The sequence below is a fragment of the Halichoerus grypus genome, chromosome 10, assembly GCF_964656455.1.
Source record: "Halichoerus grypus chromosome 10, mHalGry1.hap1.1, whole genome shotgun sequence".
Classification (NCBI taxonomy): domain Eukaryota; kingdom Metazoa; phylum Chordata; class Mammalia; order Carnivora; family Phocidae; genus Halichoerus; species Halichoerus grypus.
The window spans coordinates 118797575-118822263 of record NC_135721.1 but is presented as its reverse complement, the minus strand read 5'-3'; the positions used below and the strand labels follow the sequence as shown (position 1 = coordinate 118822263).

The 24689-nt window shown below is 52.5% G+C and overlaps 1 long non-coding RNA gene across 12 annotated transcripts in view; it reads left to right on the top strand.

Annotated features, from left to right (window-relative positions):
* The window catches only part of LOC144379288 (uncharacterized), a 1054371-nt gene that overhangs the window by 296299 nt on the left and 733383 nt on the right, over positions 1–24689 (top strand). For 7 of the 12 annotated variants that reach the window (XR_013442046.1, XR_013442047.1, XR_013442052.1 and 4 more), the window contains exon 2: positions 17341–17398. This is a non-coding gene — a long non-coding RNA (uncharacterized LOC144379288). Of the gene's footprint in view, positions 1–17340; positions 17409–24689 lie in introns of those variants that run through there. The other 5 variants (XR_013442041.1, XR_013442044.1, XR_013442045.1 and 2 more) reach the window with 2 other exon arrangements.

Here is a 24689-nt window from a genome sequence, read left to right as displayed (position 1 = left end):
CGGAGCGCAATGCATAAATATTTATTGATTACCCACGTCAGCCCGGAGACTCCATCCACGCCGTGCTTGCTCAGGCCTCCCTGAACCTCCCCGCCTCGTCACAGACACCAAACCCTGCCCTGTCTCCCCGCCTTGGTACGACTTCTTCCTTCTGTTGAGAACACCCTTCCCCCTAAAAAACTGAGACCCCGGGCAAATCTCCCCTGCCCTTCAAGGGCCTTCTCTGACCCTCCAGGCGCAGCAAGGCTCCCAGGAGAACCACCCAGACCTTCAGTAGTGTGTGCATTGTACCCACCTCCCGGGATCCCCACCAGGCAGAGCTGAGGCTGGCAGAGGCTCTCTCCCTGCAGCTGGGCCCAGCCTGGAGCCCTGAGCAGCAGCATGATGGGTCCTTAGTGGGTGTGGGAGGGAGGCTGGGGAGAGGAGGGGGGAGAGGGGAGATGGGGTAAAGAGGGAGGGAGGAGGGAGGAGAGGAGAAAGGGGGATGGAGGAGGAAAAGAGGAAGGAAGGAGGGAGGGCAGGAGGAAGGAAGGGAAGAAGGAATGGAGGGAGGGAGAAAGGGAAGGAGGGAGGGGAGCAAGGAGGGAGAGAGCCGGCTGCTCTACTCTTTATGTAGTCACTTTATGGGGTCCCCTCTCCCCAGCCCAGAGGAGGCCCCCCCGCCCCCCGGCCAGCTGGGCCGGCGGCAGCATGCACCCCTCGATGCCAGGCACCGGGCCCCTCCCGCACGTCCTCCCCCACCAGCCCTCTCCTGCACCCGAGCGAGGCGAGCGCCGCCTGACTCGGATTCTCTCCGAGTCGGCATTTTTCTTCCAGAAAATGTGCTGGGGCACAGGCGCAGTCTCCGAGAGCCGGCACACCTGCCACGCCTGTGCTGACACACGGCTTTTCAGAAAGTAAGAGGAGAAAACGAGCCTGGATAATGCGGTGGGCTGGGAACGGGGGGCCTGGCGCTGCACAAATGGTGGCCCCACGGAGGGCCTGGGGCTTCTTCCCCCACTGGCCCCTATCCACCCCCGTGCCTCCCCCTGCTCCTCCGGCACATGGAAGCAGGTGAAGATGCCGCGGGCCTGGGTGCTGGCGGGAACAGGCCCACAGAGCGACGGGTGCCCAGGAGAGAAGCCCTCAGCCCCCGGCCTGGGACCGACGTCAGGGCAGCCCCTTTTCTCCACCCCTGCAAACAAACCCTCCAGAAATCTGCACACACACACGCGCGCACGCACACACACGCACGCAAGCGCACACGCACACACACACGCACGCGCACACGCACACAAATGGCAAGCAGAGATCAGCAGCACTAGAGCAATTTGACAAAGTAAAATGCCCTTTTAAGAACATTCTATTAGCCTGCTGGTCCCTCTGTGGATGATTTATTTGGGCTTTGTTTCTGCTAAAACAAAGTTGGTGTCATATCTTCCTTGAAGAGATGAGAGAAAGCTTAGTTCCAGCAGCTGGGGGGGGGGGGGGAAGGAGACGGTACAAGCCTCCAGCCAGCATGCCACGCCAGACCTTCAAGCCTCAACCCCAATCAACAAGGATGAGAGAGGAGCAAGGAGCCATGGCAGCCTTTACTTACGGAGCAGGTAGAGCCTGCCAGGCCTCTGAGCCAGAGACTTCAGTCACTGATCCTCCCACAATCCCAGCAGGAGGCTGTTATTCTCATTTTACAGAGGGCAGCTCGGAGGAGTGAAGTGACTTGCCCAAGGTCACACAACAGGTAAGAGATGACTCAGGATATAAACTCAGCCCACACCCTGATTCTGATTGTTCTTGCCTTTTTCTCTTTTCCTCCTCAAAGAGTCCATTGGTAGGAATTGTCAAAGAGAAGTCTAGGGATAAGGGTGTAACAGGAATTAGGAAGGCTGAGGAAGAACCAGGGGGACAAAGAAACCAACCAGAGGCCACGTTAGGACAATCGAGGTCATCACTGCTGTTCCGTTCGCTGTGTCTGATCCCAGCTCCCTCTGGACCTGGCCAAACCAGCAAGCCCCGGGCCTGGTTGGGAACAGGAATGGGCAGGAAGCTAGCAAATCTGCCTGTGGGGCAGAACCTGTGAGGTCAGGACCCACCATGAAGTCAGAGGGAAGCAGGGCCCTCGGAGCAGACTCAGGGGTGGGGTGGTGGGGGCCAGCTCAGGCCTCCCCAGATGGAGACCGGATCAGGAGAAGGGCGTGGTGGCCACCTGGAATGTCCCCTCAGATGTCCTCAGGTGGGCCACCCAAGAATCACTGGCAGTGTGACCTCAGCGGGGTCAGCAGCCGTGGCCCCCGGGTGGGCCACCCTTCCCCCTGGGGCATGAAATCCTGGCTCCTTTGGGCTAAGACAATGACAATTTCATTTACATTGCACATATGTTGCCTCGGAAGGGGGTGTCATATTAACCCCAGAAATGAAGTAAGTTTGGTTTCCTATGTCATCTGTGATCTGTTGGTAATGACTGCCTGGAGCAGGGACAGGAAAGGGCCTCAGGAGCTGCAAGATCTGGGTGCCACAAGGTCAATTAGTGATGTCTGCCAGGGACGAGCAGAGAGCCATACACTGGCCAGCCCCGCGTCCGTCTGCTCTTGCCCATTATCATATCAGAGGGAAGGAAGGAGAGGGGCCCTCTGAGGAGAGCAGGAGGGTGTCTGTGGCCAGCCAGATCTACCCACTGGCTGAAGGGTGACTCCTCTGAGTCCCTGTGTCCTAGTGTCACCGGCGTCCCCAATATTCCCTTCATCAAGTCCTTTGCTGTTGAAATTACTCAGAATTCCTTTTTCCCTGCCTGAACCCAAATAAGAACTCTACCGCACACTTCCTGCTTCCTTCGTACCTTCAAGACACCCTCAGCACGAGAACACGGGCAGCTGTACACAGGGTCCTATGAGAGGTCTGTGGGTAGGAGGACCACTACAGAACAAGGAACAACTTCAAATCTGTGGGACACGACGGTTGCTGAGAGTATATTCTCTCCCTCTGGCCCCCGCCCCCCATTCTCATCTACCTTCAACTCCCTTAACATGCAACATCTCCCTTCTCTTCCTCACGTGGCTTCCTAGGAAGCTCAGAGTTCCCGCCACCAAGCTGAGCATGTCACCAGCTTCTCTCTGCCCTCCCCCGCCCGGACCTGCCCAGGTGGGGCCCTCACCTGTCTCAACCTTGAAGAGCCATTGAAGTTGCTGCCCACATGTGAGATGCAGGCAGCCCCTGCCCTAGAATGCAGAAGTGCAACCATACTATTTCTAAATGGCGTCTTCCTGCCTGCCTACCACACTAGCCTGGTGGCCCAGGTGTGACCCCTGTCCCAGAATCTCCTCTCTGCACAGAGTACTCGGTTGTACGCTGCTGTCTCCTGCGGTGCTTCCCATAATGCAGATGCCTGGGGCCTTCCCAGAGATCCTGAGTGGCTGCAATAGGGACCCAGCAGCGGCCCAGGTGCTGCTACTGTCATGCAGAGACCCTCGGCCCACACTGTCATGACCACTCAAAGTAAGAGGTCCAGGGCAGAGACTGCTATGTGTTCACCAGAACCCACTTCCTCTACCTGGAGGGCATCCAGGTAGACGCGCTTGCAACTAGGGATGGCCAAGTAACTGAATTCTGGCCAACAGAATGTGAGTGGAAAAGACATACACATTTACCCCTGGTCCATAACAACCTCCAGCACAATGCTCTACACCTTCTCTTCACTGTTCGCCAAGATCCCCAGAAATAGTGGAGCTACTGGGTGGGAGGCCTGGGTCCCTGCATTACCACAGGGAAAGCCACCTGCCAACACCCAGTTGGAATTCATGTGAGAATTGAGCGTCTGCGCTGTTAAGTGATTGACATTTGGAAGATTCTCGGTTACAGGACCTAGAATTACTTTAACTCCTGTTAAGGTAATTTCCCATCTGGAGTATGCCCTAGGAGATTGGGCCCAGAATTTCACTGGCTCAATGGGAGATATTTGGTAATTCCTTGGATGTGTTAAGAGCCTACACCTCCAGATCCTCATCCTAACACTCTGCTCCATTAGTGGGAATTCAGACATGGAGCATGAGGGCTGGTCTGGACACCTGCGTCCACCTGACTGGTGCACCTTTCAGATGTTTTCTGAAGCTTCAGACCCCTCCCCACCCATGACCACCCAACCACAATGGTACTTCCCTGGCTCCCCGGACTCAAGTTCTTTCACGCCCCAGGGCCTTTGTACTCAATGTTCCTTCCACTTAGGACACTCTTACCCACACTCTTCTCGTTGCTGCCCCCTCATCCCTCAGGTCTCAGCTCAATGTCAACTCCTAGGAGAGGCCTCCTCTCCTACCTCGTCTCAGCTGGCACCCCACCCCCTTATCTCTAGGTCAGCACCCTATTTATTTGCTTTAGGGCACTGATCTCAATTTCTAATTACACATTTATTTGTTTTCTTCCTCATATCTACCTCTCCCAATAGACTAGATGGTCCTCAAGGAGGGAGAGCAAAGGGAGAGATCTTTTCCTCTTGTGACAAGCGCAGCGCCAGGCACAGAGTAAGGCAGTCCATAACTATTTATTCAGTGAACAAATGAACGTCCCAAAGTCAGCCTAGGGACTCAGGCTTTGCAATGCCTATTCCCAGTTCTGGAACTCCTGATGGAGTTCCAAGGTCAAGACCACAGCCAACCCACCACTGGAGAAGGCACCCACGGCCAGCAGCTGGGGTTTATAGAGCGGAGGCAGACCCAGAACCAGTGCAGTGCACATCTCTGGGGAATGAAGTTCACATCACTGACCATGGGAAGAGTGCCCCTGGGGCTATGCAGGGCACAACCTATGTAACCACGCAGCCTCCACTTGGGGCCAGGCAGGGCAAGTAGATACTCCCAGAGAGATCACTGTCATGCAGTGCTCTGGAAACCTTTGTTCAACCCTTTCCTCAAATAAAACCTTCCATGAAAACCAACACATAAAGGTGGAGCTGCTTCTGCTGAAGTAGAATAGTCTGCAAAGCCTGCCCTGGTGGACTTCAGAGCCCTGGAGGGTGAGGAGAACAGGGAAGATGGGCAGCATGGACAGGGCACACATGCCTGTGGTGCCGACAGCATCTTACCTCCCTGCAAGCTCAACTGGGTTTCTGAAGACCCTAAGAGGACACCACCCCTGCCCTGGGCACAAGGAAGGAAGCATGAACACCTTCTCAGACCACTCCCACACCTGATGCACCCAGCCCTCTCCTCCCCTCCCCAAGTCAGCATCTCCAACCAGAGGGCAAATGCCTGCGCTGCCTCCAGCATGTCCTAGCCCACTTTGCCTGCTCTTATCCCCACTGGATCTCAGAGAGGATTGAATTTGCATGAGGGGCGCCTGGGTGGCTCAGTCGTTAAGCATCTGCCTTCGGCTCAAGTCATGATCCCAGGGTCCTGTGATTGAGCCCCGCATCGGGCTCCCTGCTCTGCGGGAAACCTGCTTCTCCCTCTCCACTCCCCCTGCTTGGGTTCCCTCTCTCGCTGTGTCTCTCTCTGTCAAATAAATAAATAAAATCTTAAAAAAAAAAAAAAGAATTTGCATGAAGCTACTGTGAATAAAGGGGAATATCCCACGGGACCACAAAATACTAAATCCATAGTTCTTTACGATTATCATCACCATATCACCACCACCATCACCATCATGAGCCAGCATTATCACCATCACCATCATCACCATCATCACCATCACCACCACCATCATCACCACCATCATCACTATCATCACCATCACCACCACCATCATCACCATCACCACCATCACTATCACCATCATCACCACTATCACCACCATCACCATCATTATCACCATCACCATCATCACCATCATCACCACCATCATCACCATCACCATCATCATCACCACTATCACCACCATCACCATCATTATCACCATCACCATCACCATCATCACCATCATCACCAGCATCACCATCACCATCATCATCATTACCACTATCACCACCAACACCATCATCACCACCACCACCATCATCATCATCACCACTATCACCATCAACACCATCATTATCACATCATCACCATCATTATCACCATCACCATCATCACCAGCACCATCATCACCATCACCACCACCACCATCACCATCATCATCACCACTATCACCACCATCACCATCATTATCACCATCATCATCACCATCATCATCGTCACCACTATCATCACCACCATCACCATCACCATCATCATCCCCATCACCACCATCATCTTCATTTTCATTCAATGTCATCCTTGTTTCTGCAGCCACTGAAAATTTCTTTCTCCATAAGTTCTATTTTGGGGCATTTGATCTTTGTCTGTAAAATACTTTACCTATTTCCCTTTTGCTCTAACATCTTCCCCGCAATATAGAAGATACTCATATTTGTGTACCATTGCTCTCTCTCCTTTCTTGAGAGACTTCTGCTTAATTCTGAGATCATATCCTTTCCCAGTTTTTGCTATTAGAATATCCTTTCTTTTATGAACCGATAATGATAATGATGATAGTTGTTTTATAAATGTCTTTACTTAGAAAAGACATGGCCTCCTATGTCAATGTCCCATGGGTATTCTGTTTGTTTGTTTAATTCTACCAGTGTGTGAAAAGTAGAAGTCGGGAAACCAAGGCTCTAGTGTCTTTTGATGTCCCCCATGCCACAGTATGATATTGAGTGTCACTGAAGGATACAAGGAATAGGGGACCCCAGAGACAGAGCTGATACCTGCTTAGGACGCCCAGTGAAAGGAAATAACATTTGAAGGTGGTTTCAAGCCAGACCAGAATGAAGGTGTCCATGCAGTTGCTGGGCCACAAGTTGCCAGTGAGGAGCCTGAGCTCCTATGAAACTGCAGGCCAGCCCCCCTCCTCTCCTTCCTGGGGCCCCACTGCCTCAGGACCTTCCTTTTCTTGGCCCTCCCACAGAACAGGGGTCCAGCACATCTCACCCACCTCTGTCCAGGACATACCCTGAAAAGCCCCGTGCCATGACAGGCATGCGATTATGCACTGGGTAGCTCAGCAGGCAGAACCGGTTCATGTTCCCTTGATGAGTGACATATCGAATTTAAGAATGGGAGGAAGAGAGAGAGCGCAAAAGATTCTGTGTCTCCTGCTAAAAACTCTGGAGCAAAGCCAGAAGGGTTCACTGGTCATCGCAAGCCCCGCCTGGCTGAAAGCAATGAACAGGTAGCCATCCCATAGCATGGCCCAGGAGCGGCAAAGAGGTGCTTGAGGTCCTGGCACCTGCTCCAGGATGCTCGGGGAAAGCAGGTGACATCGGAGTCCAGGCTCCAAGCGTTCCGTAGAAGCATGTCCGGCTAAGAAAGGAGTTCTAGGAAGAGGGAACAACCTTGGCAGTGGCCTAGAGACACAAAAAGGCATGTGGAGCTGGTGTCCCACTGGTGGACAGGCTAGGGTGGCCGCCAGGGAAGGAGTTGGCCTTCTCTTGATGCTCAGGCCAGGTGCTCCTGGTCACCACCCAAGTGAAGTGTGGAAGAAGAAGGGACTAACCCTATGAAATGGGTATAGAGGCACAAAAAGGTTACATGACCTACCCAAGCCTTCACAATCAGCAATGGAAGAGCTAGGATTGGAGCCCAGACTCTGGGGGTCCCACTCTTAACCCCCAAGAGTCATACTGGTTAGTAACAAGGGTGGTTCTAGACTTTGAGCCACCATTACAATAAGTGCTACAGTGGACTGAGCCCAGGGGGTCACGGAAATACAGAGGAGAGGCCCCTGGGTCAGTCCAATCTCTGCCGCGTCAATGCTGCATGACAAAGAGCCCCACACGTCAGGGGCAGGCAACAACACTCACAGGTATACGGCAAGCAGGGCTGGCTCTGCTCCTGACGACAGGCTACCTTCAGGTCTGCTCCGTGTGGCTCACATTCTGGGACCCGTGCCTAACTGGAGCATCCTCTTCTTGGGGCAACTAGAAGATGCGCACGGGGGCTGAGCAGAATAATAGTTAGCACTGTCCCGAAGCTCAGCTCCACCTGCAGTGCCCACGGCCCCCCTCTCCCTACCCCTAGTCCTCTGTCTGCTCAGTGCCTCCCCTGGAGCCATCCAATTCCTCCCAATAGGCTCCGTGCTCCCTAAAGATAACTACACCCTCCACCCAGATCACCCCTTCTTCTTGCCCCTCCCATGGACCCTGCCCTCCTCCCTAAACTAAAATCCCGCCCTGAAGGCACCCTCAGCAGAAATCCCTGCCCGGTAGGCTGGCTCTGCTAAACAAAATCCCAGGTCCAGCTGATAGAAACAAGAAAACAGTTTTCTGCATTGCACACAGCACCCGAGAGTGTCTCCAGCAGCCCAACCTCTGATCCCGCACATCCTGACCCTGGTCCCCGAGCCCCAAGAGCCAGTCCTTCCCAGAATGAGGGCTCCAGGACAGGAGAGGGAATGCAGAGAGCATCTCAAAGCCCCTACAGAAAATATCAGGTGGGGAAACTTCTTCTCGATCTGGGCACCATGGGAGGAGGGGACGGCGGAGGAAGGGCCCTGCTGGCTTCCCAGCTTCTTAATTTGAGGCTCCAAAAGGGAGAAATAATAGCAACGATAACCATCCCGGGCTGCAGCCACAGCATTTCCCGCCCGTGCAGGCGGCCGAGAAAGTGCTGACGGGGGCGGCTGACGAGCCGTGTGCATTGTAATTCACACCCAACGGCATCTCCCAGCCTCATGGATTTCTCATTGAAAAATTATGTGATGTCTTTTTGGAAACCCAATACTGAGTTATTGATATCGTGAAGGCGGCAGGCTCACCACTGCCAGCTTATTAGCTTTATACTTTCTGAAGGACTCTTTTTCCCCCTCTAATTTTCAACTCCATTTTTCCCTTTTCAGTTTAAATTGGATCACCGTGCTTGCGTGAGCGTCTGTGAGTGTGTGCCTGGAGAGTGGGCGTTCTGCGTACCTGGGAGTGGGTGCCCTTGTAAGCATGTCAAAACGAGTGTGTCTATTTGTGTATTTCTCTGTGGGCGTAAGTGAGAGCGTCTAGAGGGCGTGCACACATCTCCGCACGCTTAGCTGTTGGGGAGGGAGGCGGGACTTCCAACTCTGCATATGGGCAGGCACGCCCGTGTGCAAATGTGTGCCTTGTGCGTGCACCCGCATGTGTGCTAGCCGTGTGTATGTTGGGGTGTCTGCGAGTGCAGTTGCAGGCGTGTGTACGGGTACATATGTAAGGACGGAGGTGCTGTGTGGGTAGGTGTACGTGGGGGCACGTGGAGAGAGATCCTCACGGCTGAGGGGCCACGCGTATATTTGTTGCAGGTGCGTGTGCGGGTGTGTGTCTGGGGATATATATAGGCGTAGGCGCATGTGGGTGTGTGCGTAGGTGTATCTTTACATCTGCACAGCCACGTAGGGGTGGGTGCGTCTGTATGTCTGTCTCCATATCTATGTGGATCTGTTTTCTTTCTTTTTTAAGATTTTATTTATTCATTTGAGAGAGAGACAGAGATAGAGAGAGCACAAGCAAAGGGAGCAGCAGAGGGAGAGGGAGAAGCAGGCTTCCCGCTGAGCTGGGAGCCCGACATGGGGCTCGATCCCAGGACCCCGAGATCATGACCTGAGCTGAAGGCAGATGCTTAACCATCTGAGCCACCCAGGCGCCCCTATGTGGATCCGTTTCCGCATGCGTGTTCATCTATGTATACCTATGTGTCTTTGTGTCTGCACGTGTCCTTGAGTCTGTACATGTGTTTGTGAGAACCCAGGTTCTAGGTCACAAAGCCTGGGGACCAATACCAGTTTCGCCTCTTGCTTTGTGTGACCACGGACAGTTTTCCTAACCTCCCTCGGACTCGACTCCTCATCTGCTCCGTGAGGATAATGCAGCCTTACGGAATAGCGCTGGCACGAGGATCAAGTGGGCGGAAGTGCACACAGCGTGCGGCACAGGGCCCCGTGAGCACTCTGGCCACGTGAGTCACTGGGCCGTGACTCTCAGTATGTGTCAGAGGTGGCGGCCCCACACCAAGAAGTGGAAAGTCCCATCCCCAGCTCTCACTTGCGGGAGCTCCAGGTTGCTGTCTGGATCCGTTTCGTGCCCGGTACAGACATCTCTGAGCAGCCGACAGCTTCTGTTCGCTCTGAACCACACTGCTCAGCGGTGGACACGCGCCTGGCCTGTGCAGGGGTGCGAAGCTGAGTCAGCAGCATGCAGCCGCTCGGGAGCTTAAGCCACAAGCATGGTGGGCAAAACCTCTAGAATGAAATATACAGAGTGCCTAAGGTGCTCTGAGGTTCCACGGAGGAAGCCTTAACCCCACACTAGGAGTGGAATAGCTCTGTAGAAGCATTGACTCTCCAGGTGGGCCTCAGGGAGTGAAAAGGATTTCCACAGAAACCTTAGGAGCCCAGGGAAAAGGAGGGGCTCATGGGTCCCCCTCAAAGCCTCTCTGCTCCTTGAAGGTGCGCAGACACTGGGTGCTCGAGGACGGGTGATCGGAATCCCCGCTCTGGGAGTTTGGTGAGGGTACATCTGAGTTCCCAGCGAAGAAGAAGGCTCACCCTACATGACTGATGATGGGCTCCGCATCAGTCCAGTGACGAGCCCCTCCAATTAAACCCAGGAAAATAAAGAGGGGTGACATCCAGCTGCTGCACTCAGGGCTACAGAGTCTGCAAAACTTGGTGCCAGCCGTATACTGATGGCATACCTCCATTCCCATTTCGAGTTCTCAGCAGCCGCGTGTGGCCAACGGCCACCATACTGACAGCGCCATGCCAGACTCCCAAAAACACAGAGGCCCATTTACTACGTGCACCCAGCAACTTCTCTGGGCAGCTCCAAAATGCCAAATTCCAATATGGGGAGTTGGCACAGCACAGGGGGTGGGCATGGACCGAGCTGCCCTCCTGGAAAGTAGGAACATACCTTTCCTTCCCTCCTGCCAGGGCTGCAGCAGCCAGACGAGACCCAGGTTCGGGCCTCAGTGCTGGGACAGCCGGGTAGAGCAGCAGAACATCAAGGCCAGTGGCTGCATCCAGATGGAGGCCTGGTAGGGAAGGGCAGGGGAGGGAGGGGAAGGCAAGAGAGGAGAGCTGACAGCCTGGACCAGACAGCAGCGAGTCCCGTGCTTGAGATGGCATTTGCGGGGCTGGAGGAAGGAGGGAGAGGTATGGGGAAGGGAGACCTGAAGGAAGGTGTACAACACCTACTCCCGGCTTCATACAGTTTTCTCACCTGCTCCTCCGGCATCTCCATGAATCCACTATTTGCAACTGAAGGTGGGTGTTGGGGGCCATTTGGGGTCACACCATGACTGGAGGACACAGCCAGCATGGGAGCGTGGGGACACATCCTGCCAGGCAAAGGAATCAAACAGATCGTCCCACACACAAGGCCGACAGTGTGTGCGCCTTGTTGAGAAACACTTTGAGGGGTTAGCTTCCTTTTCCAGGATCGAGGCTCAAGGCTCAACGAGGTCAGGTGAGCTCTGGGCACAGGTAAATGTTCAATAAATAATTGTGGAGGGCGCCTGGGTGGCTCAGTTGGTTAAGCGACTGCCTTCGGCTCAGGTCATGGTCCCGGAGTCCTGGGATCGAGTCCCACATCGGGCTCCCGGCCTGGCGGGGAGCCTGCTTCTCCCTCTGACCCTCTCCCCCCTCATGCCGTTTCTCTCTCTCTCTCAAATAAATAAATAAATAAAATCTTTAAAAAAATAATAATAATTGTGGAACTGATGATCAAAACAACTCGGACACTTGCCTAGACCCCTGGGACAACTCTGTATCCCATCCCTGGTCACCTCCCTGGGGACCCCAACATCCAGAAGATACCTGGGCCTCCTCTACATTCATGACCTTCATCCCCACCCCACAATTACAATGAACCCCCAAACCCCTTTTTCTATCTATGGTCTCCTCCCCCCTGCTAAGGGTAAAGGGGATGGAGGAAAGAAGTTCTCAACTGGGAATTGGAAAACCTGAGCTCAAATCCCAGCTCCTTGGTTAGGTAGCCTGAGTGAAAAACCATCCATCCTTCCATTCATGCCTTCATGCTTTCATTCATTCATTCATTCATTCATTCACTGCATACATTCACGTGGTTAAGAGCAAGTGCTCTGGAGTGAGACAGCCCCAGTTTGGTCCCTGCTGTGCCGCTTACTAGCTGAGTGAACTTGAAAAGTGCTCTAGAGGCGCCTGGGTGGCTCAGTCGTTAAGCATCTGCCTTTGGCTCAGGTCATGATCCCAGGGTCCTGGGATCGAGCCCCACATCGGGCTCCCTGCTCCGCGGGAAGCCTGCTTCTCCCTCTCCCACTCCCCCTGCTTGTGTTCCCTCTCTCGCTGTGTCTCTCTCTGTCAAATAAATAAATAAAATCTTTTAAAAAATTAAAAAATAAAAATAAATAAATAAATAATTTTAAAAAGCAAAGAAAAAGTGCTCTAACCCCTCTTGGCCAACATGTCTTGTCCTATAAGACAGGGAGACCTACCTCCTCACTGCATTGGAGCAAGGGTTAAATGCGATGCCTGTAGCCCAGGGTCCATCTGTCAGTCTGCCAGTCAAAGGTTCTGGGGTGAGTGTCCACAGTACATGGTGGGCTGGGGATACAGCATGAACGAGACAGGAATGAACCCACCTCAAGGATCTGTCGTTCTCACGGGTGGTGGGGCAACAAAACAGCCACCACGGTACCCGACTGGGGATAGTCAAGTCAGTGCCCTCCCAGCCCCCCTCCTCCCTCTCCTGCTCTCATTGTCTCCCAGCCACTCTGCATCACAGGACAGACCTCCATTGCCTTAAGCCCAAATAGGACCAATGGCGAGTGGAAATCAGGCTCTTTGACATGAACGTGAGAGAGATGTGTTGGAGCCAGGAAGCCAACAGGACCCCAAACTCACAAGTGTGGTCAACGCCAAATTTGGGATGGACGCCCAGACCATAGTCTGTCCACCCTGGCTCAGAACCCAGGAGGGACAGAGCCCCACAGAGCACCAGGGCCCCTTTCTCCACCACCCCCCCACCAGGGTCTTAGCATCGGGGCTCATTTAGCAGGCGGGGGCAGCCGACACCCTCAAAGCTTCCAGAATCAGCAGCTGCTCCCACACTATGGTAAAATAACACAAACACCAAAATGGCAAAAGAAAAATGTCCTTTTTCTTGGATTCCTGCTGATACCCCAGATGTGAGCACGCGCGTGCGCGCACACACACACACACAGACAGACCATTTTTCTTTTTTTGTCTTTTAGAGAAAGAGAAAGGCCCCAAGCATTCTGTTCCAAATCCTTTCCACAAGAAAGGTGTTCTGTGCCGTGCCCCAGTAGGTCTGTGTGACTGAGTTAAAATGCATTCTTTTTTTTTATTAGATGAATTGCATCATTAAATTACATTATAAAAGCTAAAAATGCACCATTAATTTTCAAAAACAATAGTAAATACATCTCATTTCTAATACATGATTCTGCATTTAATTTTTGCCCGGGGCCTTGCCTTTTTTTTTTTTTCCCAGTCTCACTGTCTCCCTTTATGCAGACTATATAAATGGAACTAAATTGCCAAAGAAATTTTTGCCAAATGTCCGTAATGTGAAAATAAATGAATTTCTAATTGGCTGTTGCAAAAAAGAAAAATTACTTTTTGATCTCAGCTCAGCCAAGCAAAAATCTACCTAGCCTGAGTAATAAGATGCAAGCATATTGCAGGCAACGAGCAGAGAGACAAAAGGCCAGCAAAGTTGCTCTCAGAATGCAATTTCTTCCCTCTCCTCCGGCCTCCTCCCAGCCCCCCAGGAGCTCTCGGCCTTCACAGGGACCCTGGGACCCGGCCAGAGCGCCCCTCAACGGCAGGGTGTAAAACTCTGCTCTTTCACTGGCTCTGCACCCCAGAACCAGTTACTTGACCTCTCCCAACCTCCAGTTCCTTACTGGTAAAACAATCATTATGTCTGTCTTCCGCGGGCTTGTCTGGAGGTGTCATGGGTTGAGCTGTGCACCCCCCCCCCGCCAAATTCCTGTGTTAAAGCCCCAGCCCCCCAGTATCTCAAAATGTAACAGGGTTTGGAGATAGGGTCTCCAAAGAGGGGGTCAAGTTTACATGAAGACACTAGGGTGGGTCCGAAGCCGACAGCACAGTGTCCTCAGAGGAAGGACCCAGACTGGTCCAGAGGGAAGAGGGCGTGAAGAGACCCAGAGAGACGGCGACCATCTGCACGCCAAGCAGAGAGTCCCTTCCCTCAGGCCTCAGAAGGAACCGACCCTGCCAACATCTTGCTTTTGGACTCCAGACTGGGAGAGAATAAGCCTCTGCGCTTGAAGGGGCTCCCTCCGTGGTCCTCCATTACAGCAGCCCCAGGAAAAACTCCCGGAGATTCGAGAAGTCAGCGAACATTGCAGATGCACAGCAGTAAGTGCAGCCTCTGGTCCCCCCAGGGCCCTCCCAGCCCAGCCCCAAAAGGAGGAGTGGGGACGGGGGGCTCAGGTTCTAGAGCTTCCTCCTGAACTGCTGGCTGAGGCTTTGTCTGCAGGACCACACTGTCTCAGGAGCCGGACTCCCCCTTGGCTGCTAAAGCCACCCCTCTCGGGACCTTCTCCCATCTCACAGCTGAGCCACACGCCTGACCACGTTGTTCCCCTCCCCGGGGTCACGTCCTCACTGGTAACAAGCCCGACGGCTAAGCCCCTTCAGGTTCAGGCTTTGGCGACCGGGCCCAACCGCTCTCCTCTACCCGCCCTCCCACGTCGTCCTGTGGCGGGACCAACACTCGAGAAGTTCATTTTTGTGCTTGATCCCTTTTCTCTCTCTCTTTCTCTCTTTCTTCCTTCCCTCCTTCCTTTTGTCCATCCCGCCTTCCTTCCTCTTTTTCTATCTGTGCATTTTGAGCCTGTACCCAGAGCCTTTTGTATGTCCCCGAGCCTGGGATTTTGTAGTCCCTGCCCATTGTCGCCCTGGCTTTTACAACAAGCTCAGAGCCATTGGAGACGTGACCCTAGCCTGGGAGGGAAGAGGGAGTCTCCTCCCAGCTGCGAGGAGGAGCCGGGGGTAAGGATTCATCACAGCCGCCACCCGCCATAGACAACCAAGGAGACAGCTGTGTCGCTGACTGAGCAAGACCCTAGGCCCCAGGACACCCAACTTGGGCACAGATGGGAATCCCCTGTGGGAGGTCTGTGAGCTCAGACCAGGAGAACATCCGCTGAGGTGGTCACACAGAGAGGAGATGTGAGGAACCGCCCCCTGGATTTTGGTAGGACCCCAGAAGGGCAGGGCCTGGATTCTGACTGAGATTGAATTTCCTGCCAGTTCAGGGGCCATGGGGTAGGGACTAGAGTCAGAATTCATTGATTTAAAAAAAGATTTAACTGGATATTTTCTTCTCATCTGAGTTTCTGCCACGAGCTTCAAAACAACACACCCCTCTAGGGCCACACCCTAACTGCTCCTCATTCCCTGAACACACAGTTGGCTCTTCCACTCTGCACGGGAGCTCTCTCGGCCTGGAATATGTCCTTTCTCCTTGGTTCCACTTGAAGAACTCCTATTCACCCATGAAGCCCCATCTCCCGTGTCCTCTCTTCTGTGAATGCTTCTCTAGCTGCTCCAGGCTGGGCCAGCCACTCTCCAGACTTCCCAAGGGGCTTGTAGAAGGTAGGGTTGAGTTCAAGGTACCCAGTTATTCTGACTTTCCAGTAAGAATTCAAGCATTAGCAGCTCTCCCCACTTCTACTCCCTCATCTCTCCCTTTACCTTCCAGGGCACAGTCATAAAATCCAACCTGTTTATACTTGTTGGGGGGGGGGCGGGGAGACTGGACTGGACACTGCTGTCATACTCACTTCACAGAGGAGGAAACCGAGGGTCAGAGAGGTGAAAGGACTTGGCCAGGATGGCACAGCTGGGAGGTGGTGAGCTCGCATTCAGACCCAGGCCATCTGGCCCCAAAGCCTACACTTGAGACACTCTCACAGCCTCCATCACATGTGTGTTTGGACAGATCACTCCAAGCATTTTCCCCTGGGCGTCCAGGGAGCCCCCTGGGACCTCACCTGTGAGGTGAGAGGAGAGCAGGGGACCAGACAGCACCTGAACAGGCAGAGGCCATCAGAACAGCTTCTGTTCTCAGCCAGAAGTCTGGGGTCCAAACTCCCCTCCAAGGAAGCCCCACCCGGGAGGGGCTCAGATCACAGGATTCGGGGGGAGTATGTCAGGAGCAATCATGCAGGCAGTGGCTGGAGTGCAGGCTCAGAGTTCCCAGGGGCAGATCTGATCAGGACTGGGCTGGGGAGTTGGAAGAGGTCTGTAAGCAGAAGGCAGGGCACCTAGGCATGGGGACAAGGGGAGGCAGTGGTGCCAGGCGGGAGATCAATGCATGATGGACACGATCCCTCAATGTCCACAGACCTCTTCTGGCTTGAGGCAGAGTCTGGAAAGGCCAAGTCTCTACCAGACACCTCAGGACTGTTACCACCCTCATCACTGCATAGGGGGCACCAAAGGAAGAGCAAGTGGGGTTTGCACAGTGAACTTCCATGTACGAGAACGCTGGATTCCTTCAGAGGGGCCTCTTAGCAGGGCCAGCTCTGAGCGATCAAAGAGGAGCAAAGCAGAGAAGCAGTGAGAGAGACCTGATGGTCCTAAGTCTCCATCCCAATCCGTAGGGCCGGCTTCCTACAACTTTGTCTTTGGTCCGGGGAGCTCTGTTGTCTCTGTCACTTGCAATCACTGAGTTCTGTCCAGCACTCCACGCTTGAGTTTTCACAGATGTCCTGCTCTCACCCTTGGCCTCCTGCAACCCCCATTCCTCAAGCTGACTTGAGGGGTCCGTTACTTGCAACACAAGAGCTTCGGGTCAGATAGATCCCAAACCACCCCTTCCTCGGAGCTCCGGCCCTCAGTCCTGAAAGAGGCTGTCCGCTGACCTTGAGGACCCCAGAACGACTCCAGATTTTGAGCCACCAACCAGGCAGTTTGTAAAAATCATCTCTTTTTAGCTTTAGTGTGCATATTAATTACCTTGAAACAGGTGCAAAATCAACCTCATTTATTATTTCTTTGAGCCCATAATGGCAGTTGCTGCGAATAAATCCCGTTAACCCAGGGAAAGGATTTATGGCCCCAAATTTACACCAGCCGTTTAATCATAGCACCTTTGCGCAGACAGACTTTCTCGAGAACAATTTGCCCCACAATTTGTCAGTGGGAAAATGGCCTCATATAAACGTTTGGAAGAAATAAATGCTAATCCAAAGCTCAGTCTTTCATTCTCCTAATTGCCCAGGGAATATAAAGGAGACAAACTTATTTACTCACAGCAGGAAGTGAGCTGTAATAAAGCATCACCATTGTGGGCTGAAATCAGTCCCTGACAGAGAGGGGAGGGGGCCTGGGGATTTACACAGCGGGGTGGGGAAGCGGCCGGGGGGGGGGGGGGGGGGGGGGGGGGGGGGGGCGGGGGGGGCGGGGGGAATGGGTGGGTGAGGGCACTGGGCAGTGAGACAGCCCAGTGCCTCAAAGCCTCCCCTGCATTTTAAAGAGGTAAACCTCTTAGAGCTGAGTCGACTGGAGGCAGATCAATGGCTGGGCTGACATATCGGTCCCTCCCTCAACCCACCCTGGGCCTCCTTAACCCCCAAGTTGGCTGTAGGAAGGGTTCTGGAGAAAAGGGGCAGGTTAGGCCCCCAAGTCTACCCCGGGACAAAGAGGAGGTAGAAGAAGGTAAGACCACTAGGTGCTTATGAGCAGGCACTGTGGTGAAGGAGAGACCCAGGATAGCTTGCTGGGGCAGAAAGGGCTCACACCTCTACCTCATTCTTCCCAGGATACTCAATGGCTGTTATGGGCTGTCCCTCTCTGATCTCTCTCCTCTGCAGGAGCTCAGAGCCCCTGTTTCATGGTGAGAAAGATTCTTTCTGACCCCATGGCATCATAGCTAGGACTGCTGAGAAGTCCTCCTATAACATAGGATGTGAACCACATATCCCTACAGGGTGCTATTCTCATGAACTAGTGTGAATGATGCCATCTGGAGTTGTGCAGTGTACAACCTGTGCAACTGTTCAGAAACTGTCTTGGGACTAAAACATTTAAGGAATGTCTCATCTGTTCTCCTCTCCAACCCCTCCTGTCTTTCCCTGGGCATGAAGTTACCTTCCCAAAGGAGCTGAGGACATGAATGCCAGGGTGCTACCTCCAGACTTATACTCTTCCTATCCAGCCTCTAGACTTCTCTCCTTTGTCCTGACCCTATCCCCACTCTTCCCAACTCTGATTCAATTACATTGTTGCAGAGCATCCTCAGAATGGCAGAGAGTGACTGGATTTGAATTCAACACAGCCACTAGCCAGCTGTGTGGCCATGGGCCATTCACTCAACCTTTCTGAGCTTCCATTTCCCCCTCTGTAAAAAGAGAATTATGATATCACCCAGGGTTGCCGTGAGATTAGAGATAATGAATGTTAAGTGCCCTAGCATGTCACAATGCTCAGTGGATGGTTATTACTCTGGAGGCAAGGATAAGGGGTCCCAGGGGACCGCTCCATGCTCTGCATCAGCAAGTAAGGTGAAAAGTTCCTACAGAATAGGACTGTCTCACAAGAAACCAGACAGCCCACAGCAAAGGGCAACGAAAGGCTGGGATGAAGACCGTGGTTGCTCAGAACAGCAGTGCTCTGGCCCAGGGGAGAAGCCACATCTTCCGAGATGCCGCTCAGAACAATACAAAAGATCCCTGGGCAGTGATGAGCCAGGACCAGGATAGGGGGAGTTAGCTCTGTACTCCGGCGCCAAGAACAGTTTCACGAAGCTCAGACATGGCCAGGGCTGTGGGTGACAGGAGGCTGCCTCCCTCAAGAACCTACTAGGTGCCAAGTACTTCATTGCTTCTCACGACAATTGTCAGCACAACTATGTGTTTTATTTCTGTCTTCCCCACGAGACAATCATCACCATAAGACCAAAGACTTTGTCTGTCTTATTCATCACTATAATCCCTAATACTTAGCGAAGTGCATGACCTATATGACCTATAATGGGTCTTTGATAAACATCTGCTAAATGAATGAACAAACCCTCCGGGGTAGGGAGGGTGTCTTTATTACCATTTGACAGGAATGGCTCAGAGAGGTTAAGTGACTTGCCTAAAGTCACACAGCTACAGAGGGAAGAGAAAAGGGAAATCCTTTATAAGCACCTGTATCATGCCAGCCATTGCATGGGGTACTTTACCTACATCACCCCATGTGCTCTTCACAGCAGCCTCAGGAGTAAGACACTCTTGTCCCCATTTCATAAAAGGCAAACTCTGCAGGGAGGTTTTAAGTGGCCGGCCCAAGGTTGCACAACCAGCCCTAGGGCATTGTGAAAAGCCAACCCCCATTATTCTGTTTCGCTCCTCATTACTCTTGCTCCCCATAAAAAACTGCTCCGGACAACACAATGCGATGTTTTAGTGAGAGGAGGGCAAGAAGCTCCCAAGGAAGTGGGAGGCCAGTGATGGATGGCAGACACCTTGAGCACACCGCAGCTTGGGAATGTCTGTGCCTCCTGAGTGACAGAGCGTGATCTTCCAGCTGCAGAGGGGAGAAGCGATGCTAGGGGGAGGGAACTGACGGCCGGGATGGCAGAAGTGCCGGTGACAGTACCCGGGGTCATGAAAGAATCACTCCAAGCCCAGGAGAAGTGCCCTCCAAGAGATGCTGTGCTTTCCACTAACCACAGGCCAGGGAGAAAAACATCTTATTCTGGGCCCAATTCTGGATTGGGTTATTGGATAATTTTTTCCTTAGCTTTTAACTTTTTAAATTACACAGTTAATGTATGGATATACTCTCACTATTTCAAAAAACAAATGCAGAGATAAACAGAGTTAAAAAGATAAAGCTCCCTCTCGCTCCACCCCCCCACCCACCCACAATCTCACCCCTCCCCAGAGTTAAACACTTCCTTTCCATTTGGTGTGTTTCCTACCAGACTTTTCTCTCCCTCTTTTGTTCTAATGATCTTACACACACGAGTGCATATGTGGGCGCACACACATACACACGCATCCTTGTAGCCACAGGAAAAGATATGGTATTGTTTTGTGTGCTTATATTTTGACCCAGATGAAATCCTACTTCAAGTTGCCATTCAGCAAACTTGCTTTCGTGACCCAACAGTATGTCTTGGAGATATTTCCATCCATCCTGATGGAATAGATCCTTCCCATTGCTTTAGCCGCTATCAGGCACTCCACAGTGTGGATGTACCATTGCTGATTTAGCCCATCCCTTAATGACAGCACAATGGATTGTCTCTAATATTTCACTACACCCTAGAATTTGCCAGCATCATTTCCACCACATTCTGTGAGTCCAAGCAGGTCATGAGGCCAGCGGAGATTCACAGCTTAGATTCACCATATGGGAAAATGGACTCTGAGTCTTCAGAGAGGGACAACCCAATACTGTGTCCATGATCTTCAATTTATCAGTCGTCCACTCCCTACCACAATGACCTCCATTCCTCCTGTATTCAAAACATGCTCATTCTCTCTTCCAAAAAATGTCATCCCCCTGGGCTTCATGCTCAGGCTTGGTGTCCAGGATTTCACCTGCTTTTGTGAGTCAGCACAGGCTATGTAACAAAATACCATAGCCTACCTGGCTTAGCAACAGAGGCTTGTTTTCTCATAGTTCTAGAGGCTGGAATTCTGAGATTAGGGCACCAGCACCGTTGGGTTACGGGGAGGGCTCTTGTCCCAGCTTACAGACAGCCACCTCCTTGCTGTGTCCTCATGCAGCCTGAGCTGGGTGCACACACACAGACAGAAGGAAGGATTTTTCCCTCTTCCTCTTGCTGGGAGGCTACCGATCCTATCGGATTAGGAGTCCACCTTTATGGCCTCCCTTCACCTTAATTATCTCCTAAAGGCTCCATCTCCAAGGACAGTCACATTGGGGGTTAGGGCTTCCCCATACGAATCTGGGGAGGCAGGATTTAGTCCACAGAACTTCTGAACCAGAGCCACAGGTAGATGAGGCTTGTGAGGAGCTCCTCCTGCCCCCCACCAAGAACCAGCATGCAAAGGTGAAAAGGGGACAGGACATCCACAGTAGACACTCCCAACCAAAAGGGGGAGGAAGAGTCTTTGGTTCATAGTGGTACTACCATCTAGCCAGGCATGCATTCCCAATTCCTTCTGCCTCCAGCGGCAGAGAACAGCCCTTGATTAGGGGCCAGTTCAGCTCCCTGGGAGTAATTCCCTAGTCCAAAAGAAGGATGACAAAGAGGGGAGAATCAAGAGTTCTCTGTGGCTCTTGGCTTTCCTCTCTGAACTCTTGAATCTCCCCCTCTTTATCATCCTTCTTCTTCCTCCAGAAATAGCTGGCATTTGCAGCTGAATGGTGTTTTCAGCCTGCTTCGTGTTCATAGAAAAGCTGGGGACTCAGAGGGCTATTTTCACCTTCAACAACTATGGGCACTGTAAGTCCAAGCTTGCCGTGTTTTCACTGATACAATTCTCTTGAGAACTCTATGGGTTTCCTATGTAGCTGCTGAGGTTCACTCCAGTTGAGACAGGTTGCTCTCCCCCTCTCTCACCCTCCCTCCAGCTCTTTCCCTCTCTCTTTCTCTCTCTCTCCCTCTCTCCTTCCCTCTCCTTCGGGGCCTTAAAATTCTTAGAAGTCATTTTGTGTCACCAAGAGGGTATCAGTACCACCTTAAATCTTTCAGACACCTTAACAAGGGGTCTTAGAGCCACATCATTGACTCTATCTTTTTTTTAAGATCTTATTTATTTATTAGAGAGAGTGTGAGCACAGGGGGAGGAGCAGAGGGAGAGGGACAAGCAGACCCCATGCTGAGTGCAAAGCCCAACACGGGGCTCCATCCCACGACCGAGATCATGACCTGAGCTGAAACCAAGAGTCAGACGCTTAACTGACTGAGCCACCCAGGTGCCCCAGACTCTATCTTTAGGCCAGCTCTCGCATCACTTAAATTTTTTACTGGCTAGGGAGACCAGAGAGAAGAGATAATTTTGTTTTTCAACGCTAGCAAGTCCTCGACCTTCTATATTTCTCTAAAATCTGCTCACAAACCAAGCTGCTCCTTACTGAGCTCGTGTTCCTCTTCCCGCGTTATCAGATCCAGTTAGGAGCAGGCAAGCAGCCCTCAGGGGTCTTCACATTCTGTCCAGAGATCTTCTTAGGTAGACCCACAAGTGCACAAGTACATTTTCTATATTCCAAACTGCCACAGGCAACAGGTGTGTCAGTTGTCCCCCACTCCCAATATAACACAAGCTGCCCTTGCTCCAGCCTCTGACAACCCCTCACCAACCCTGCAGCGTCTGCCCACCACCTAACCCCCAAGCCAAGACCAAATGGTTCGGGTGTTTGTTACAGCAATGCTCTGTTTCCTGTACAACTTCTGCAACAATTATCTAACGCTGTGTGACCAGTCATCTCAGAACTCAGTGGTCTAAAATAACAATGACTTCTTATTTCTCACAGTTCTACAGTTTGACAGATTCCCTTGCTGGTGGTCTTGTCCAGGATGATAAACTCTGTAACAACCCTGACAGCCTCGAGCTCTAAGCCTTGTCATCAGTCTACCAGTGTGCCCAGGGGCTGTGAGAAGCTTGGCCCTCGGGACTAAATAAAGCACAACAAGGAAAAAAAAACAAGTGCTAGAAGTTTCCTCATGAATACAGTAAGAACCACTGGAGTTAATGGCCCCTGACATCGGGAGATTCATTAACAGAGGGATTCATCAACAGAGGTATAAAGCAAGGAGGTGACAGTTGGATCTACACTGTCCTTGCCTCACCTAGTACTTGGATTCCAAACTTCAAGAGGTACTTGGCCAGACCTGAGTATACTAAGGACATGACCTGAGAGGAGAGAAAATTCATCCAGGGAGGAGCAAATGGCAAGACTGGTTGGGAGCAGTTCAACCAGGAGAGGAGAAGACCGAGGGAATAAGATCCCATTGCTCTGGACCTTAGCTGCTTTTTTGGGAACTAGTGGGTTAGTTATTTTGCTTTAAGCTAGAATGCACACAGGCTAGGCTCTGTGCTTTGTACCTGCATCTTTTTATTTAATCCTAATAGTGCATTTTGTGTCAGGGTTCTGCAGAGAAACAGAACCACTAAGATATGTATATATATGGAGATTTACTTGGAGGAACCGGCCCACACAATTACGGAGACCCAGAAATCCCACAATCCGCAATCTGCAAGCTAGGGGGCAGTGTCATAATTCCATCCAAGTCTGAAGGCCTGAAGGCCAGGGGGGCTGGTGGTGTGAATCCCAGTCCAAGGGCAGGAGAAAATGAGGTGGGATATCCTAGCTTGGACAGCGAGGCTGGAAGAAAAGAGGTAAATTCCTTCCCCTACCTGTTGTTCTCTTAAGGCCCTCAAAGGATTGGATGTCGCCCCCCTACGTTGGGGAGGACCCCCTGCTTCACTAAGCCCACCCGTTCCCGTGCAAACCTCATCGGGAGACAACCTCGCAGACACACCCAGAAGGCGAGTTAAATCTGGGACCCGGGGGGGCCAATCAAGTCAACACGAAATTAACCCCCACACAAGCCCAGGAGGTTGGAACTCTGTCCTTTTTCATTTTAACGGGGAAAAGACTGAGGCACAATGTCTTTTTGGTTTGGGTTCCCCGCGCCAAGGAGACCCTGAAACAGGATCCAAGTGCAAGTGACTGATGTGGGAGGTGATCCCTAGAAACACGATGGGTGAGGGAGGAGGGGAAGAAGAGAAGGAAAGAGAATTATCGAGCAGGTCACAGTGTGGGCAACTGACTCTTAGCATGCCAAGAGGAGCACCGGCCCTGACGCTGGGGGAGCCAGGGGGCCGGGGAGCTGGGGAGCCAGGGGACTGGTCCTCCAACCGTCCGCCATCGGAGGGTCCACTACCTTTCCTTAAGATTTTATTTATTTTTAGAGAGAGAGAGAGCACGCGAGAGAGCGCGAGCAGGGGGAAGGGCAGAGGGAGAGGGAGAGAGGGAATCTCAAGAAGGCTCCCCGCCAAGCGTCGAGCCTGATGTGGGGCTTGATCTCATGACCCCGAGATCATGATGTGAGCCGAAAGCAAGAGTCAGACGCTTAACTGACTGAGCCACCCAGGTGCCCCGAGGGTCCGCTACTTTTGACTTCCCTTGCACCCTGAACACCCCAAGGCCAGAAAAATGCCCCCCAGGCAGTGTCAGGTGTTTGCAGAAAGCAGCCTTTGACCTATAAAGGTGACTATGATTAGGAGAGGGGCCAGCAGCATCCACCGCACTCAGAGAAGTGGCTTGCACGCATCTATCGGCTAGGGTGGGACTGTGAAGGATTTGAATCTGGCTCGGCCAGCCTCCAAAGCACTCCATCTGGACGATGCTATTGGGATATGGAGGTTTCTAGTCCGGGGCAGAGGAGGGGTGGGAGTCATGAGGACCTGGGCTCACCCTCGGGGGGCGGGGGAGGACCGTGGTTTGAGGAGTAAGGTCAGAGCATCTCCTTCAGAGCTAGCTGGGGGAGCAGAGGAGGCCGGCTTTCCGGGGGGGTGGTCCATGGTGAGGGGCAGAGACTTGGGTTGAACAGACAGAAGGACAACCCCGTGCTCCAGGTCCGTGGAGGATGCTGGCCATTGCCAGGCCCCAGGCAGATGCACCTGTCTGGTGTCATCTGCGCAGGGGCTCTGAAGAGGGACAGTCGCCCTCAACTTGCAGGGGAGGACACGGAAGTTCAGTGAGACAGTCCAGACTCACAAAACCAGCAAGTGCCA